Source organism: Nicotiana tomentosiformis, chromosome 1 (assembly GCF_000390325.3).
Source record: "Nicotiana tomentosiformis chromosome 1, ASM39032v3, whole genome shotgun sequence".
NCBI lineage: Eukaryota > Viridiplantae > Streptophyta > Magnoliopsida > Solanales > Solanaceae > Nicotiana > Nicotiana tomentosiformis.
This window is the reverse complement of record NC_090812.1, coordinates 132,000,956-132,017,894: the sequence shown is the minus strand read 5'-3', so window position 1 is coordinate 132,017,894 and position 16,939 is coordinate 132,000,956. Positions and strand designations below refer to the sequence as shown.

Here is a 16,939-nt window from a genome sequence, read left to right as displayed (position 1 = left end):
TTATGGGTAAAGTTTATCTTCGAAAAATTTTGGAATCCAGGCACGTGGGCCCGAGGGTTGACTTTATTGACTTTTCGAGCGGAGTTAAGAATTTGTTTAAAGTAATTGATTATGGTTATTACAATATATTTTGATTGGTTTGCACCTTGTTTGAATAGTTTTAGATCAACGGGCATCGGTTTGAGGTGTTAGAGAGGCTTTGGAGCCAATTATGGAATTTCAGAGCAAGGTAAGTCTCCTGTCTAACTCTGTGAGGGGGGGAACTACCCCTAGGTGATGTAATTGTTATGTGTTACTTATTGTGGGGGCTACGTATACACAAGTTGATGAGAGTCCGTATGTAGCTAAATTCATGCTATTGTCTGGGTAAACTTAGGTTCACACCATATTTGAATTGTACTATACGGGTTATTTTTGCTCGTTTAATTCCTTTATTTCGCATTACTACTTGAGACCGGACTTGCTTAGAGTGATAGACTTGCTTTAGTAGAGATTTGATGGGCTTCACGACTTGCCATGGAATAATTGTACTCCTTATACGAATTTCTCACGCACTATATGTTTTCATTGAAACGTTTTCCTTAAAAGTTTATAACTCACACGTCTATTCATGAGTGGGGTCAATGACCCATTAAAGCTTCTTATTCTAATGGGATCGGGTCGTTCACCTCGGCAGGATTATGTACCACACTCTACTGGGAGCGGGCCGTTCACCTCGACAGTATAATAGATGCATCTATGGTTCGTGCCGTTCGACCCTCGGCAGTGCACAAGTTATGATGGGATCAGGCCGTACGTCTCGGCATTTCTATAAAATACTCTCATGGAATCATTCGTAATAGTTGATAAGAAGTCAATCTGTCTACGAGTCTTCCCGATCTGAATTATGGTGACCTATCTGGTGAGGTCCATTATATATTTATTCTTCGGTTGAAAAGGTGATTTCTAATTGAGAGCTTGATCCTATCGTAGAGAGGAGGATCATATCACGTATTTACACTTGTTTATTTCGTTTGTTTACTCTATGTCATATCTGTTTACTTCTTATTATAACTGTCTTATTGGACCACTAGTAAGTGTCGATGTCGACCCCTCGTCACTACTTCTCTGGGCTTAGACTAGATACTTACTTGGTACGCGCTGATTTCCGTACTCATGCTATACTTGCTGCACATTTTTGTGCAGGTACATATATGTCTGGTGGTCTTTTGGGCACAGAGACGCGGATGTTGCAGGGACTTACTGTGATCTGCATTTCATGTTACTATCCGTAGCCTGCAAAGTCTCCATCAGAGCTATTTATATTATCTTGTCTAATCTGTATTCCAGACATATGTTATATTTTATTACATTTCCTAGTTGATGCTCATGCACTTATGACACCGGGTTTTGGGGGTTCCTAAGGGTGGTTTATCATTGTAATTCTCGTAAATCTCATCATTACTTAAATGAGAATTTTTATTTCAAAATACTAAAATGAGTAATTAGGTTAATCATTCACAATTAGCTTGCCTGACGACGGTGTTAGGCGCCATCATGACCTTTAGTAGATTTTGGGTCGTGACAGCTTGGTATCAGAGAATTAGGTTCATTTGGGTCTCACGAGTCATGAGCAAGTGTAGTAGAGTCTTGCGGATCGGTACAGAGATGTATGTACTTATCTTCGAGAGGCTACATGGCTGTTAGGAGCTCTTCCCTTCTTGATTCCTCATCGTGCGATTTGATTCCTTCAAGGCTTATGCCTTATTTCCTTCCTATTCATTCTTGTACGGTGTTTAGCACTCGTGTCAGTTGGGCATCGAGGAATTGCAGTGGTACTACAGACGTGAAGCAAGATGTTTCTCTATGCGCATTCAAGCAAGTTATTATCGTCTTCTTGCGGAAGGATGTTCTGTCATTTCAGCTCAGTAGCTGTATTTTCGATGGGATCGAGGCTATGCGTAGATTGCTATGATGTTCAAACATTGTTATCATACAATGTTGGTGTAATGGTGGGGTGTTTGTTTATGAGTTGTTTATTTTCAGCAAAGGAAAGGCAATCGGACTATGAATATTCAGGTTTGGGTTGATGGAGTAACGAAACTTGGTATTTTCTAGGGTGGTGGAATTTTCATCTGTGATGTGGTGTCGTTGTCCTTGTTTGAATGCATTAAGTTCACCGGTGTTATGGTCTTTTTCCATTTTTCCTTTGGGGCAGGGCGTTGTGAAATGGTGCTTGAGAAGCGGTTGTCAGGGATGGCAGTGTATAGCGGTTTCGGAAATCGAATTGGTGTTTCTAATGCTGATGGCTCGGGAAATATGATCTTCGAGGAGGCTTAGAGTTAGAAGCAATTTATTAGTTCAGGTGCTACAGAGATGGAGTTTGATCTGATGCAACATTTGGGTAGCGAAGAATGAGGAAGGGCATGCGGGAGGTGTCTTGCGGTGGTTGAATTACTAGCAGGTCAAAGTATGAAGAGCGGAAGTTGAGAAGTTGCTTAAAGGAGAGGGTTTAACCAAAGTGGGAGAGTGGCATAGTAGCATATGGTTTATGTGGTAGGGTAGCCACACGCTTTGAGGAAAGTTTAGAGCAATTTGGGAATTCATGGTGGACAGTGACCAGGTCCGCAGATTTTATTTGGGTGCAACATGACTTCGAGTTTAGAATGTATTGTTGTACTTTCAGTTGATGTCACCGGGGAAGGAGGAATCTTAGTGGGTTCTGGGGTTACCTAATTGTAGCTTCAAGCTAAGTGGGGAAGCCCCACCATCTACGATTGGATTGCGTGGTTGTCTACTTGTGTGGTTTATGGTTATCTATGTATTGGTGGGTTATTACAACTAAGGAAAGAACACATCAGTGCTAATTCGAGCAAAGGATTTGAGGAATGTGTGCTATATTTGGCCTTAGCGATTCATGCTCAGGTTTTGGGAAGAATCAGAGTTTATGCTTCATGTAGATGTGATGTACAAGGAAAGTGATTCAGACGGGTGCTTCTTGAGAGGATGTTCATGTGCTAGTATAGCCTTAGATTTGATTATATTCGGGACCAAGTCAGAGTGAGTGACTCTCAACAACGGTCCTAGTGGATTCGAAATTTAAGTGCGATGCCTAAGGATTTCGAGTCCGTGGTATGGTTAAGTGTCGAGCTTTTGCAGTGGATTATGAGAGGGACTTGGAGTGTTCTATGTTCTGCGGTGTAGCATTGGAATAATGGGAGAAAAGAACTTCAGATTCGTAGAGGGATTATCGGATGGGGTGTACCAGTTGGAGATGCTATTGTGCGCGTAAGGAGAATATGAGATGATTCATGAGTAATAAGACGATGTGGTCTCGTGATACGGGTCGCTCGGGACAAGTGCGGATTTGGTTCGTTACGTAAGAATGGAGATATTATTATTTCTAAGGCATGTCAAGAATAAATTGGAAGAAGTTGGGTCGGTTAGTAATGGTTGAATCTGTATGATCGTGGCAGCGATCAGTTTCTTCAGCGTGAAGTTATACATGTAGTTTATGGTTGTACACTTGGGCTTGAGCTCCACCACAACTTGGTTGATTTGGGAGGTATTTGATTCGAATGGCTTAACTGTGTAAATGGATTTCGGAAGAGTTATGGCGATCTAGATCACGACTTGAGGTTTGTATTTTCTGCGATTTGAGAATTCAGTTGTGTGCTGCGTTGGTTCTTCTGAAATGAGCTGAGTGAAAAATTTTCTAGCCAAGGAAGTATTTATTTTACTAGTAGTTCAAGAGTTATGATGAGTTCTGGTAATCTCGTATAGCGGCATGATAGGTGCAATGAGCGGTATGGGAACTGGAAGCTGAAGGTCACGGTTGCGGTTCGGTGTTGATAGAATGTTACGAGCTCGGATGAGCAGGAGTGAATTTAGATGTTCAGAGTAAGCTGACATTTTCTTTAGTGTCACCTAAGGATGGTGTTCTATGGAAGAGGCTTTGTGTATTGACTTGCGGATTTTTGATTCGTTTTACAGAATTTGAACGGTTGGTGGTATGAATGTGCGGACCTTACTACCTGAGCGGAAGATCATGGGAGCGTACCCCACGGGGGATTTGTATAAGTATGACATGTTGGTCAGTTGATTGTTACAGATTGAAACCAAGTATGGAGGTTATGGTAATATCGCAAATGCTAGAGTTGATGCCTGTGAGGCATTCTATTCCTTGGGTGTGGACCGTGTGAGTTTGTTCCAAATTTGACGGTTGTTCTTATGTGTCATGAATAGGTCATTATGGGTCCTTGAAAGGTTATTTGCCCAGCATGGTATGATCATAATCGGCTTGAGGTCCGTTGATGAGTCTAAATGTGGATGTGTGCTCTATACCAGGCCGAGTGGGTTCATTCAGCATAGCATTTCTTATGGAGGAGTCTTCGGACATTGGATGTGATTTCTATCGTCAGCTATTCCATGTAACCCTCTACTGTGCCATTTGGGTTGTTAGACGGCTTGATTATTCGCACGTGTGATGTGGTCCCATGTAGCTTGTGGTATTATATGAGCAGGATGGCTCTCAAGATACAGTTCATTCATCGTACCTTATTTGTGCTTGGGTTTTGCAACATATTTCATTATCCGTCTCCCCAGGGTTGTATGTTTTCACTTTGTGTGCTCATGGTCGATATTCAGGTATTTTGGCTTGATGTGTACTTCCTCATTTATTATCATGTGTGGATCAGGTGGTACGCCGCCACGGGTATGTTGTTTGGATGGTTGCACGCTGCAATGGTAGTATGTTTGGATCGGGTTGCATGCCATAACAGTGTCATGTGTGGATCGGGTTGCACGCCGCATTAGTGATATGTTGAGTACGGTTCCATATATTTATTCTTGTGTATTTTGTTTTCCATTCTTTGAGAAGGGTTCATAGCGTCTATTCGACCGTAAATTTCGTTGCGCCCACTGGGAAGTTCCTTTTGAGAGTTCATTTTTCCTTATGTATCGTATTCGAGTTGGTAGCTTGCCAGCGCATTATTGGCGTCATATGAGATTTTGGGCAGTGTTCGAGACGGCTTATTTCTTGAGCAACTTGTAGTGGGTGAGACGAGGTTATTGGACCTGAGATAAGTGCAATCAGGAGGTAGTGGCTCTTGTCAGGAGGAGAGACCCCATAATTTATGGTTTGGGCAGGTGGCTATGAGTTCCTTCGCATCTCTTTCATCGTTGAAGTATTATGAAGGTTGAGACCGGGTTTATATGTGTTATGAGGTATACTACGGGCATCTGGTCGGTGAATTTGCAGTTGTTATGCTTGGAGAGGGATTACCATTGGCAAAAGAGTTATGCAGTGCATTGTGTGGTATTAGTATGGGTGCTTGATTATGTGCTGGTTCAGCGTGTGGAGATTTATACGGTGTTCGTATGTTAGAATCGGGTATCGGGGAGAATTCTGGATGTTGGAATTTAGTTCTAAAGCATGTTAGCTAAGGTAGCAGGAAGGATTTTCAGTCTGGCTCAAGCAAAGGTACTCACATGGGTTGTGGTGGCACGGGTAGATGCACGAGATGTTAAACAATGATTTTGGACAACTCCGGAGCAGTTCTTAGCACGTTCGAGGACGAACGTATGTTTAAGTGGGAGAGAATGTAACGACCCGACCGGTCGTTTTGAGCTCTAGCGCGTCATTCAGCGATTTGAGGCCTTGAGTAGCTTCACTTCAGGTATTATGACTTTACGTGTGGTCAGAATTGAATTTCGGGAAGTTCGGAGTTGATTCGAAAGGAAAATCCTCATTTCAGAAGATTAAGTTGGAATGATTGACTAAGGTTTGACTTTTGAGTAAATGACCTCGGAATAGGGATTTGAAAGTTCCAACAGGTTCGTATGATGATTTTGGACTTGGACGTATATCCGGATCGGATTTTGGATGACCCAGAAGCGTTGCATTGCTTATTGTGAAAAGTTGGCATTTTGGAAGAATATCATAAATTTGGTTGAAGTGTATTTTAATTTTATCGATGTCCGTTTGGGGTTCCGACCCTGGGAATAGCTCTGTATGGTGATTCTGGTTTTAGGAGCGCGTGCGGATGTGGAGTTGGAGGTCCGTAGGTCATTTCGGGGTCATTTGGTGAAAGTGGGAAAATTTGAAGGTTTTTGGAAGTTTGACCAGGAGAGGACTCTTTGATATCGGGGTCGGATCTCGATTCCGGGAGTTGGAATAGGTCCGTGATGTCATTTGAGACTTGTGTGAAAAATTTGAAGTCGTTCCGGATTGATTTGATAGGTTTCGGCGTTGAATGTAGAAGCTTGAAGTTCTAAAGTTCACTAAGCTTGAATTGGGGTACGATTCGTGGTTTTAGCATTATTAGATGTGATTTGAGGCCTCGAGCAGGTTCGTGTTATATTTTGGGACTTGTTGGTGTGATTGGACGGGGTCCCGGGGGCCTCGGGTGTGATTCAAAGTGGTTTCAGACCAATTCTGGCTGTTTTGGCTGCTGCTGTTGCTGGTTCTGGTTTTGTCCTTCGCGAACGCGAAGGGAGTCCTGCGTTCGTGAAGAAAGTTTTTTGGGCAATTGATTTTTTTTCATCGCGAACGAGACACAGGGGTCACGAACGCGGAGAAGGTCCTGAGGAACCTACGCGAACGTGAAGGGGCGATCACGAAAGCGTAGAAGGAAATGGGGAGCTGGGCCTGGGGCAGGTTGGCCTTCGCGAACGTGGATCTTGGACCACGACCGTGAAGGGGCAGAGGTCTGAGGCTTCGCAAACGTGGCGTAGGTAACGCGAATGCGAAGAGGAATTTTGAGGCAGTGGCATCTGGCCTTCGCGAACGTGAGGCGTTTCACGCAAACTCGAAGAAGGGTCGCCTGGGCAGTGTATAAGTTTGCCAAAACGGGGTTTTAGCTCATTTTATCTCTATCTTCCAAGGGAGCCGAGCTAGGGGCGATTTTGGAGGAGCTTCTTTGTCACACATCACAAGGTAAGTGATTCCCATCTTTTACAAGTTAAATACTTGGTTTATATATGGATTTAAACATGAAAATTAGTAGAAATTTGGGATTTTGAAAAAAAAACCTAGAAATTGGTATTTTTGGAATTTGGACACGAAATTGGACATGGAAATTGGAATAAATTATATATTTGAGTTCGTGGTGTTATGGGTAAAGTTTATCTTCGAACATTTTCGGAATCCGGACACATGGGCCAGAGGGTTGACTTTATTGACTTTTTGAGCGGAGTTGGGAATTTATTTAAATTGATTGATTATGGGTATTAGAGTATATTTTGATTGGTTTGCACCTTGTTTGACTAGTTTTAGATTGGCGGGCATCGGTTTGAGGTGTTAGAGAGGCTTTGGAGCCGGTTATGGAACTTCGGAGCAAGGTAAGTCTCCTGTCTAACTCTGTGAGTGGGGAACTACACCTAGTTGATGTAATTGTTATGTGTTACTTATTGCGGGGGCTACGTACGCACAAGTTGATAAGAGTCCGTACGAAGCTAAATTCATGTTATTGTCCGGGTAAACTTAGATACACACCATGTTTTAATTGTACTATAAGGGTTATTTTTGCTCGTTTAATTCCTTTATTTCGCATTACGACTTGAGACCGGACTTGCGTAGAGTGATAGACTTGCTTTAGTAGAGATTTGATGGGCTTCATGACTAGCCGTGGAATAATTGTACTCCTTATACGAAACTTAGGTACAGACCATGTGTTTTTATTGAAAGATTTTCCTTAAATATTTATAACTCACACGTCTATTTGGGAGTGGGGCCAATGACCCATTAAAGCTTCTTATTCTAATGGGATCGGGCCATTCTGCTCGGCAGGATTATGTACCACACTCTCACGGGAGCGGGCCGTTCACCTTGGCAGTATAATAGATGCATCTATGGTTCGTACCGTTCGGCCCTCGGCAGTGCACAGATTATGATGGGATCGGGCCGTCTGCCTCGACATTTCTGTAAAATACTCTCATGGAATCGTGCGTAATGATTGACAAGAAGTCAGTGTATCTATGAGTCTTCCCGATCTGAATTATGGTGACCTATCTGGTGAGGTCCATTATATATTTATTCTCCGGCTGAGGAGGTGATTTCTAATTGCGAGCTTGATCCTATCGTAGAGAGGAGGATCGTATCACGTATTTACACTTGTTTATTTTGTTTCTTTACTCTGCTCCATATCTATTTACTTCTTATTATAACTGTCGTATTGGACCACTAGTAAGTGTCGATGTCAACCCCTCGTCACTACTTCTCTGGGGTTAGGCTAGATACTTACTGGGTACGCGTTGATTTCCGTACTCATGCTACACTTGCTGCACATTTTTATGCAGTTACATATATGTCTGGTGGTCTTTTGGGCACAGAGACATGGATGTTGCGGGGGCTTACCGTGAGCTGCATTTCATGTTACTATCTGCAGCCTGTACAGTCTCCACCAGAGTTATTTATATTATCCTGTCAAATTTGTATTCCAGACAGATGTTGTATTTTATTACATTTCCTAGTTGATGTTCATGCACTTGTGACACTGGGTTTTGGGGGTTCCTAAGGGTGGTTCATCATTGTAATTCACGTAAATCTCATCATTTACCCTGTAAGTTCTATTTCATACTATTTAATTAAATGAGAATTTTTATTTTAAAATACTAAAATGAGTAATTAGGTTAATCATTCATTGTTGGCTTGCCTGACGGCGGTGTTAGGCGCCATCACGACATTTAGTGGATTTTGGGTCGTGTCATCTTTATTCTCTTCCATCTTCACCACTATGAAATCTATAGGAAATACAAACTTATCTACTAGAGCTATGACATCTTCCACTATCCCCTCGGGTATTATATTTGTTTGGTCTGCCAGCTACAAAGATATTGGCGCATACCTTATCTCTCCAAGCTCATTCTCTAATTTCCTGTATATAGACAAAGGTATTAAATTAATTGAGGCACCAGAATCACATAAAGATTTATCAAAATTAGGAGTGCCTAACGAGCAAGGTATAGTAAAACTCTCTTGATCTCCACACTTTTGTGGGAGTTTGTTTTACAAGATTGCGCTGCAATGCTCTGTGAGCTTGACCACTGAGGTCTCTTCTATCTTCCTCTTCTTTGTAAGGATCTCCTTCAAGAATTTGGCATAAGCTGGTATTTGTGAGAGAACTTCTGTGAATGGCAAGTTTACATTAACTTGTCTCAGTATCTCTAAGAATCTCTCAATCTACTTGTCCAACTTTTCTCTGTACAACTTTTTGGGAAAAGGTAGAGCAGGCATGTGCTCGCTCATTAGATTCCTCCCTTCTTGAAATTTCCTCCTTTTTCTCAGCTCCTTTCTTACCTTTCTTCTTCTTATCAACTTCATTTTTCAGCTGCTCCTCAACTTCTTTTTCAGGCACAACCTCTTTTTGGATTGGAGTGGGATCTTTCAACACGTGCCCGCTTCTCATGGTCACATCATTTACTGTTTCTTTGGGATCTCTTTCAGTGTCAGCTGGTAGAGTACCTGAGATTCTCAAAGACAATACAGTTACAATTTGTCCCACTCGCTTCTCTAAATTTTGCAAACCAGTGCCAAGTTCTTTGATATATAAACCATGAGCATCTAATCTCTCATTTGTCTTGACAATGAAGGACTTCATTAGATCTTCTAACTCAGGCTGAGTGGAATGTTGAGGTTGGAACTGCAGCCTCGGCTGATTCACAAAACCAGGAGCTCCTTGTCCTTGAAATCTGGGATTGTTTTTTTTTCATGCATTTGCAGTACCTCCAGGTGAACTCCGTGAAAAATCGGGATGCTTCTAATCCATTGCATTGAAGTTATAATTTCCAACAACATTAATTTCCTCGATTGAGGCTTGACCTCATGCGTAGGGTGCCCTCTTCCACATATATCACATGCTGTATGGGGCTCACTGTGTATTGAAGCTAAGGTCATCTTCCTTATATCTTTGGCCATGGCATCAAGGTGTACCTGCACCGATGTGTTTTAGTCATTACACCATCCTATGCACTTTAATACATACAATTTCACAATTCAAACCCTACACATACGTTGAACCAAACTTCCCCAGCCTTTACCAAATAATAACAACAAACTCCCGATTTCTTTAAGCACAAACAATGCAAGAGTTACCACTAGCCAGAAATAATTTTATCTTTTTAATATATACAAACACAAACCCCCATTTTTAGTTCTGATTTTTCTCAAGTAATTCTTTTTGCTTTTTTCTCATTTTTTTCGAATTCCTTATAAGTACCTCTCACAATTCCTTAGTGCACCTTTCTCATTATTTAATAGTTCTACTCAAAACTCCAATCATACCTCCACTTAGATTTTTTGAATATACTCAAAATAACTTTGAGTTCTCATGAGAGCTAAAAGGTTAAAAAAGATGGTCAATTCAAATAAATGGGCCAGACTCGTAGTAGGGTTGCGAGAAAGTAGGATTACAGGCTCAACGAGCTAACTAGGATACATAACAAATAGGTAGGTCAAAGGCATATATCTGGCTCAACAAAAAAAATGTCTCTATCACTTCCTAGACTGAACAAGCTACCATTTCTCTCTACAAACGCTCGAGGAAATTTCTAGATATCAAATCATATGCACAGAATATCAACAAACAATCTCACTCACATATTGACACATAACTTTGACACATAACTCACTTGGGATCAGATCTTTCCCGACTCTCTAGTCAAAGCAGTTAAGTATAATCAATCAATTTAAGGCACTACAATATATAAGTCAAGATATGAGTCTAGGCATCATAGCTAAGGCACTCACTGCTCTTAAGGCACAACAAAATCAATAAATATTGCCTCCAATTAGAACTATGACACAAGATTCCTTATTCCTACTAAAAGAAAATCTAACTACACCTGGTTCAAGTAAAAACCCTTGAAAAAGGTATCGTGGTACAAAGAAAAATAAAGGGAGAATTATTGTACTACCTAACAAAGTAAAATAGAGATAAAAGTCTTTTTGTTTTGTTTTCACCATAATCCCTCAAGAAAACGGTCGAGGTGATCCATCATCGAAAAAAGTCTAATTTATTTTTTCATATGACGAAAAGCACAAAAAGAAAACATATACACATATTTACATCCCTACCCCATACTTTAAATTATGGTATGTCCCAATTACACACAAGTAAATAGTAAGAGGTAAAGGATAATCCCCTGAAATGTCTAGCTTGGGCCTGAAACAGTATTGGGGTCTACTTTGCACGTCTGACCCAGTGCACACGACCATGCCGAGATTTTCTTCTCTGACTTCTTCTGGTACACCCCACACTTATCATGATGCCCTCTTCAGCTAGCTCTTTTAGGACATCTGCCTTAAAATCAGAGTACATAGTTGACTCCTCCCTAGGTGCCTCTACTGCTTCCTTAATCTTGAACACCACCCTTTCTTCCCCTACTCTTAGCATGAACTGCCTTTCATGAACATCCAGTATAGCTCTACCCGTAGACGAGAAGGGTGTGCCTAAAATCAGAAGGATTTCCTTATTATCCTTCATGTTTACCACAATAAAGTCCACGGGGAACACAAAATAATCTATCCGAACTAGAACATCTTCCACAATTTCTTCAGGTATTATTGTGTACTGACCCGAACTGTAAAGACACATATATAGATCTAATTGCTCCAATCTCTCTCTCAAGCTTCCTAAAATTAGATAAGGGCATAAGATTAATAGAAGCACCTAAATCACACAAAGATGTTTCAAATTTATTACTTCCTAGAGAACAAGGTATAGTAGAACTCCCTTGATCACCACATTTCTGAGGGAGATTATTTTGCAGAATAGCACTACAATGCTCTGTGAGCTTGACAACCGATGTCTCATCCACTTTCTGCTTGTTGGACAATATATTCTTCAGGAACTTGGCATATGCTGGAATTTTTGAGAGTACCTCTGTGAAATGTCGATTAACATGCACCTGCTTAAGTACTTCTAGAAAATGCCCAAATTATTTTTCCAGATTCTCTCTTCTTTGCTTCTGAAGGAAAGGTAGAGCAGACATATATTTACTTTCCTTAGTCTCCTTATTTATTGATTTTTCCTTTTTCTTCCTTATCAAAGCTCCAGTCTTCCTCTTTGTCTTTAGACCTTCCTTTGGGTCTACCCTTACTTCACATTCTTGATTTTCATTATTTTTTTGCTCTTCTACAATCTCTCAACTTATCATTTAGTCAACTCATCCTTTTGTTTTGAAATAGGGTCCTTCAATGTTTTGACACTCCTTAACTATATAGCTTTTATTGTTTCTTTTGAATTCTTTTTGGTATCAGCAAGAAGGGTTCCTAGAGCCCTCTCAGACAACAATTTGTCCCACGTGCCTCTCTAAGTTTTGAATAGATGTACCATAAGTTTCAAGTCTCTCATCCGTCTTAATAATGAAAGCATTCATTAGATCTTCCATGCCATACTGATTGGACTGTTGAGGCTGGTATTGCTGCCTCTGCTGATTTTGTAAACTTAGAGCTCCTTGTCCCTGGGATCTGGGATTATTCTTTTTCCATGCATTCAAACTACCACTAGGTGAACTCTACGAAAATCTGTCACGACCCTAATTTTCTACCTTAGGATTCCTGATAGCACTTGGTCTCTAAGACTAGGTAAGCCTAACATACATCAAGATTTAGCAAAATTAACGATTTAAATTTCAACTTAAATTGGTAATCTCTCATAATAAAACCAAACAGATAGAACTATCAAATAACTCCCAAAACCTGATGGAACCGAGTCATAAGCTCTACAGAGAGTGCACTAATAATCTCGAAATACAATATTGTTTTGAATAGGAAATACACAATAATACATCTAAAAAGCAGAAGGTGACTCCGAGGCATGCGAGCATCGAGCAAGTGTACCTTGAAGTCTCAGGAAATAACTGATCGATCACTAACGTCCAGCACATGATATACCTGGATCTGCACAAACATGTACAGAAGCGTAGCATGAGTACACCACAACTGTACCTAGTAAGTATTAAGCCTAACCTCGGTAAAGTAGTGATGAGGCCAGGTCAAGATACCTACTAGACATACAAAACTATGCAAGATATAGATATAATCTAACAACGGATAGTAAAGACAATTAAAGGACAATAAAGTAATTTATCAATAAAAGGCTAACAATAGAAATAAAGCAACAAAGGATTGTAATAGAATACATGTGATAAAAACAACAAGTAACTAAGTTCAATCAAAATACGAATGGAAAGAAATAAGAAAACAAGAATAACAACCGTTTAACTCATCTAGTCTTTCCATCATAGAATGTACAACAAGAGTTATACCGAGGTACCATGCCTCATATTCACATTTCACGAGTCTAAATCATAATCTTCCTTATATCACTGTGTGAGCGTTGCATTTATTTTTGAAAGTTTTTTTCCCAAAATAGCTTCATGTGTTTTATCCCCCTTATCTCACCGTGTGGCTTTAAGTAATTACCTTACTAGAAATACTCATACAATCCCACCTTATTACACCACACACATATCAAGCCCAATCTTTATACCACCACATGCGTATAAATATCACTACACAATAGTCAACTTGTACCACACGTGTCCATATGTCACGACACATGCCAAAATCAACAATACCAATATTACCATAACATATAGCCCACGGCTCAACCACAATATCCACAAGAATCTCAATAATAACAAGAATGAATGAGAATTACTCAATGTGATAATAGTTTTCATAACTTCAACTTCAATAACTAAAAATGAAGGTGTTCCCACAAAATGACAACTTCCAATCCAAGTGCATGACATAAGCTTAAGAACGAAAAGATAGTATGAAATTGCAACTATGCCTAAATGCATAAGAATAATTCAACACGAAGAGATATCATGAAATAACAACTTTAAATAAGAATAACTCAACAATAAAAGAGGCACATGAAAATAAGAGAGGTAACAACGTCAATTAAGGCATATAAGAACAAGTACGACAATAATGATAGAACATGTGTTAACAACATCAAGTAAAGCATACAAGAGTAGTTTAACAATGGAAGATATAACATGATATGAAAATGTCAATTAAATGCATGAAAGAGCCTGAGTCTAAACCGGTCATAATACCACATATAAGCATGTGTACACACTCGTCACCTCGTGTACATGTCTTCCACACAATTCAAATAACACAATTAACCCAAATCCTAAGGGGTATTTCCCCCACATAAATTTAGGCAAGATACCTACCTCAACTAGGCCAAATCAACCCTCAAAAATAGTTTTTTCCCTAAAATTCACCTCTGCACGGCTCAAATCTAACCAAAAACAACTTAATAACATCAAACAATGCAAGAGAAACTAATTACGATTAATAAAGCTATAATCTTTACATAATTCCCTAAAAGTCGACCCCGGGCCTGTCCAATCAAAACCCAAGTCCAAGGGTAGATCCCAACTACCCATAACCCCACGAGTCTATATATGTATTTTATTTTTAAATCCAAGTCCAATTCGACTCTCAAATTGATCAAAATCACTTACCCAATGATTGTAGATGAAAATCCCCTCTCCAAATCGCCTCCTACCGAGTCTAGGGTTCAAAGATATTAAAAATGGGACTTAATCCTGACTTCCCAGACCTTATGTTCAGGTGCGGATGTCGCATTTGCGACACAGGGTTTGCAATTTTGAACCCTCACAAATGTGAAGTGTGGCTTGCAAATGCGGAACCTATCAAGCCTAGGGAAATGTAGCAATTGCGACGCAGACCTCGCAAATGCGAAATCTGCCTTCTTCGCAAATGCGTCAAATGGTTGCAAATGCGACCTACCAAGCCTAAGCCTAGCCTTCGTAGATGCAAACCAGGTATCACAATTGCGATACCTGAGCCCCCCTGGTCATGTTCACAATTGCAATGCTGGTGCTCGCAACTGCGACAACTGCATCACCAACAACCTGTGTTTAAGTCCAAACCTTTCCAATACATATCTGAAACTCACCCGAGCCCTCGGGGCTCCATACCAAACATACACACAAGTATGAAAATATCACACGAGCTTTCTCGCAGGATCAAAACACAAAAATAATATCTAAAACTACGAATTGAACATCAAAATACATAATTTTAAAAAAAAAACTCAAGAACCTTTAGAATTTCAACCAAGAGTTCGAATCGTACCAAACCAACTCAAAATTATACCAAATTTTGAAGACAAGTTCCAAATAGCAAAACGGACCTATTCCAATTCTCAAAATCAAATTTCGAACCTGATAGCCAAAAAGTCAATCTATGGTCAAACTTAGAAAAACTTCTAAATCTCAAATTGCCAACCTTCGCCAAAACAAGTCAAATCAACCTAGGGACCTCCGAATTCAGTTTCGGACATATGCCCAAGTCCAAAATTACGATACGAACCTATCAGAGCCATCAAAACACTGTTCTTGGGTCGTTTTCACAAAAGTCAGTTTGGTTAACATTTTCAACTTAGGCTTCTAAAACAAGAACCAAATGGTCCAAACCAATCCAAAAACCTTCCTGGAATTAATCTAACCAACCAGCAAGTCGTAAAACCACACATGTGTGAAGCAAAAAAAAAAGGAAAAACAAGGCTGAAATACACAAAATGACCGGTCGGGTCGTTACAAAATCCGGGGTGCCTCTAACCCATGGAGTTGAATATACTTCTACTATTTTAGTTGCCTCTGTTAAAATTACCCACATGTACCTCTTCCTCTAAAATTGAAGCCTGACACTCATGTGTTGGGTGGCCCATCCAACAAATATCACAAACTGACGATGACTGGCTCTAGATCTTAGCAAAGGTTAACTTTCTAATTTCTTTTTCCATTGAGTCAAGATGAGCTTGCATTTAGGTATTGGAATCCACTTGATGGACCTAAGTGATTTTCTTCTTTAGTTTCCCTCAGCATGCCATTGGGTTGTATCTTTAGACAGTTCATCAAGAATTACAACAATCTCTTCATGGGTCTTTTTCATAAGGGGACCTCCAACTGCAATGCTTAGAGTTCTCCTGGATGTAGGTGTCAATCCATCTTAAAAATCTTGGAGTTGCATCCAGAATTCAATTCCATTATGTTGGCAATTTCTGACTATCTCCTTGAACCTCTCCCATGCCTCAAAAACTGTTTCTGTGTCTTATTGGCAGAAGTTATGGATTTCTCTTCTAAATTTCCCCCTTTGATGAGAAGTATTTTTCTAAAAATGTTTTGGTCATGTCTTCCCATGTCCTTATAGACCCTTTTGGAAAGTGTCACGACCCAAATCCACCTAGTCATGATGGCAAGCCAAATAATAGTTGCACAATTCTAATAAAAATAATAAGTAATCAATACGTGAAATAGCTGAATTTCCATAAAATATCCCAGTGATTGGTAGTGCAAGTCATGAGCCACTAAGATTTAGATTTACAAAGCTAGTACAAAAATAAATACAATATCTGTTTGGGATATACAGAAACAGAGTATGAATCTAAACCTACCAAGGACAAGTGATAGCAATATCCGAAAAGTAGGTACATCTTCAATGCCAGTTCCCGTCATCCACAACAACTCAGCTCCAAGATTTGCATGTAAGGTGCAAAAGTGTAATATGAGTACAACTGACCCCATGTACTCAACAAGTATCATAACTAACCTCGACGAGGTACTAGTGAGAAGAATTATTAATGATACTCACTAACAACTGTTTAATTACTGAATTTCAGAAGTACCCAGCGATGGTGTCATCTAATCATATAACACAGATAAAACCACATCGTTGCACATAGAGATGCTGTGCTAAGTCCTGAATCAGTTAACAATCCAGTATATAGAGAAGATATGTGTCTAATATCTTCAAATCATCAAATTTGCATGTAGAGAAGATATGCGTGAAACAACAATTAATCCTTCAACTAGAGCATATAGAGAAGATATGCGTGATTAAACAAGTCAAGTCATACGGATTCACATATAGAGAAGATATCTATCGTGTCTCATCTCGTCAAGTAGGATA

At 39.9% G+C, this 16,939-nt stretch overlaps 1 non-coding gene across 1 annotated transcript; it reads left to right on the top strand.

Annotated features, from left to right (window-relative positions):
• Nucleotides 1-16,010: 16,010 nt before the first annotated feature.
• On the top strand, nucleotides 16,011-16,117 carry LOC117276331 (small nucleolar RNA R71). Its single transcript, XR_004506590.1, has one exon. It is a non-coding gene; the product is annotated as a small nucleolar RNA R71 (small nucleolar RNA).
• The last annotated feature ends 822 nt before the right edge of the window (nucleotides 16,118-16,939 follow it).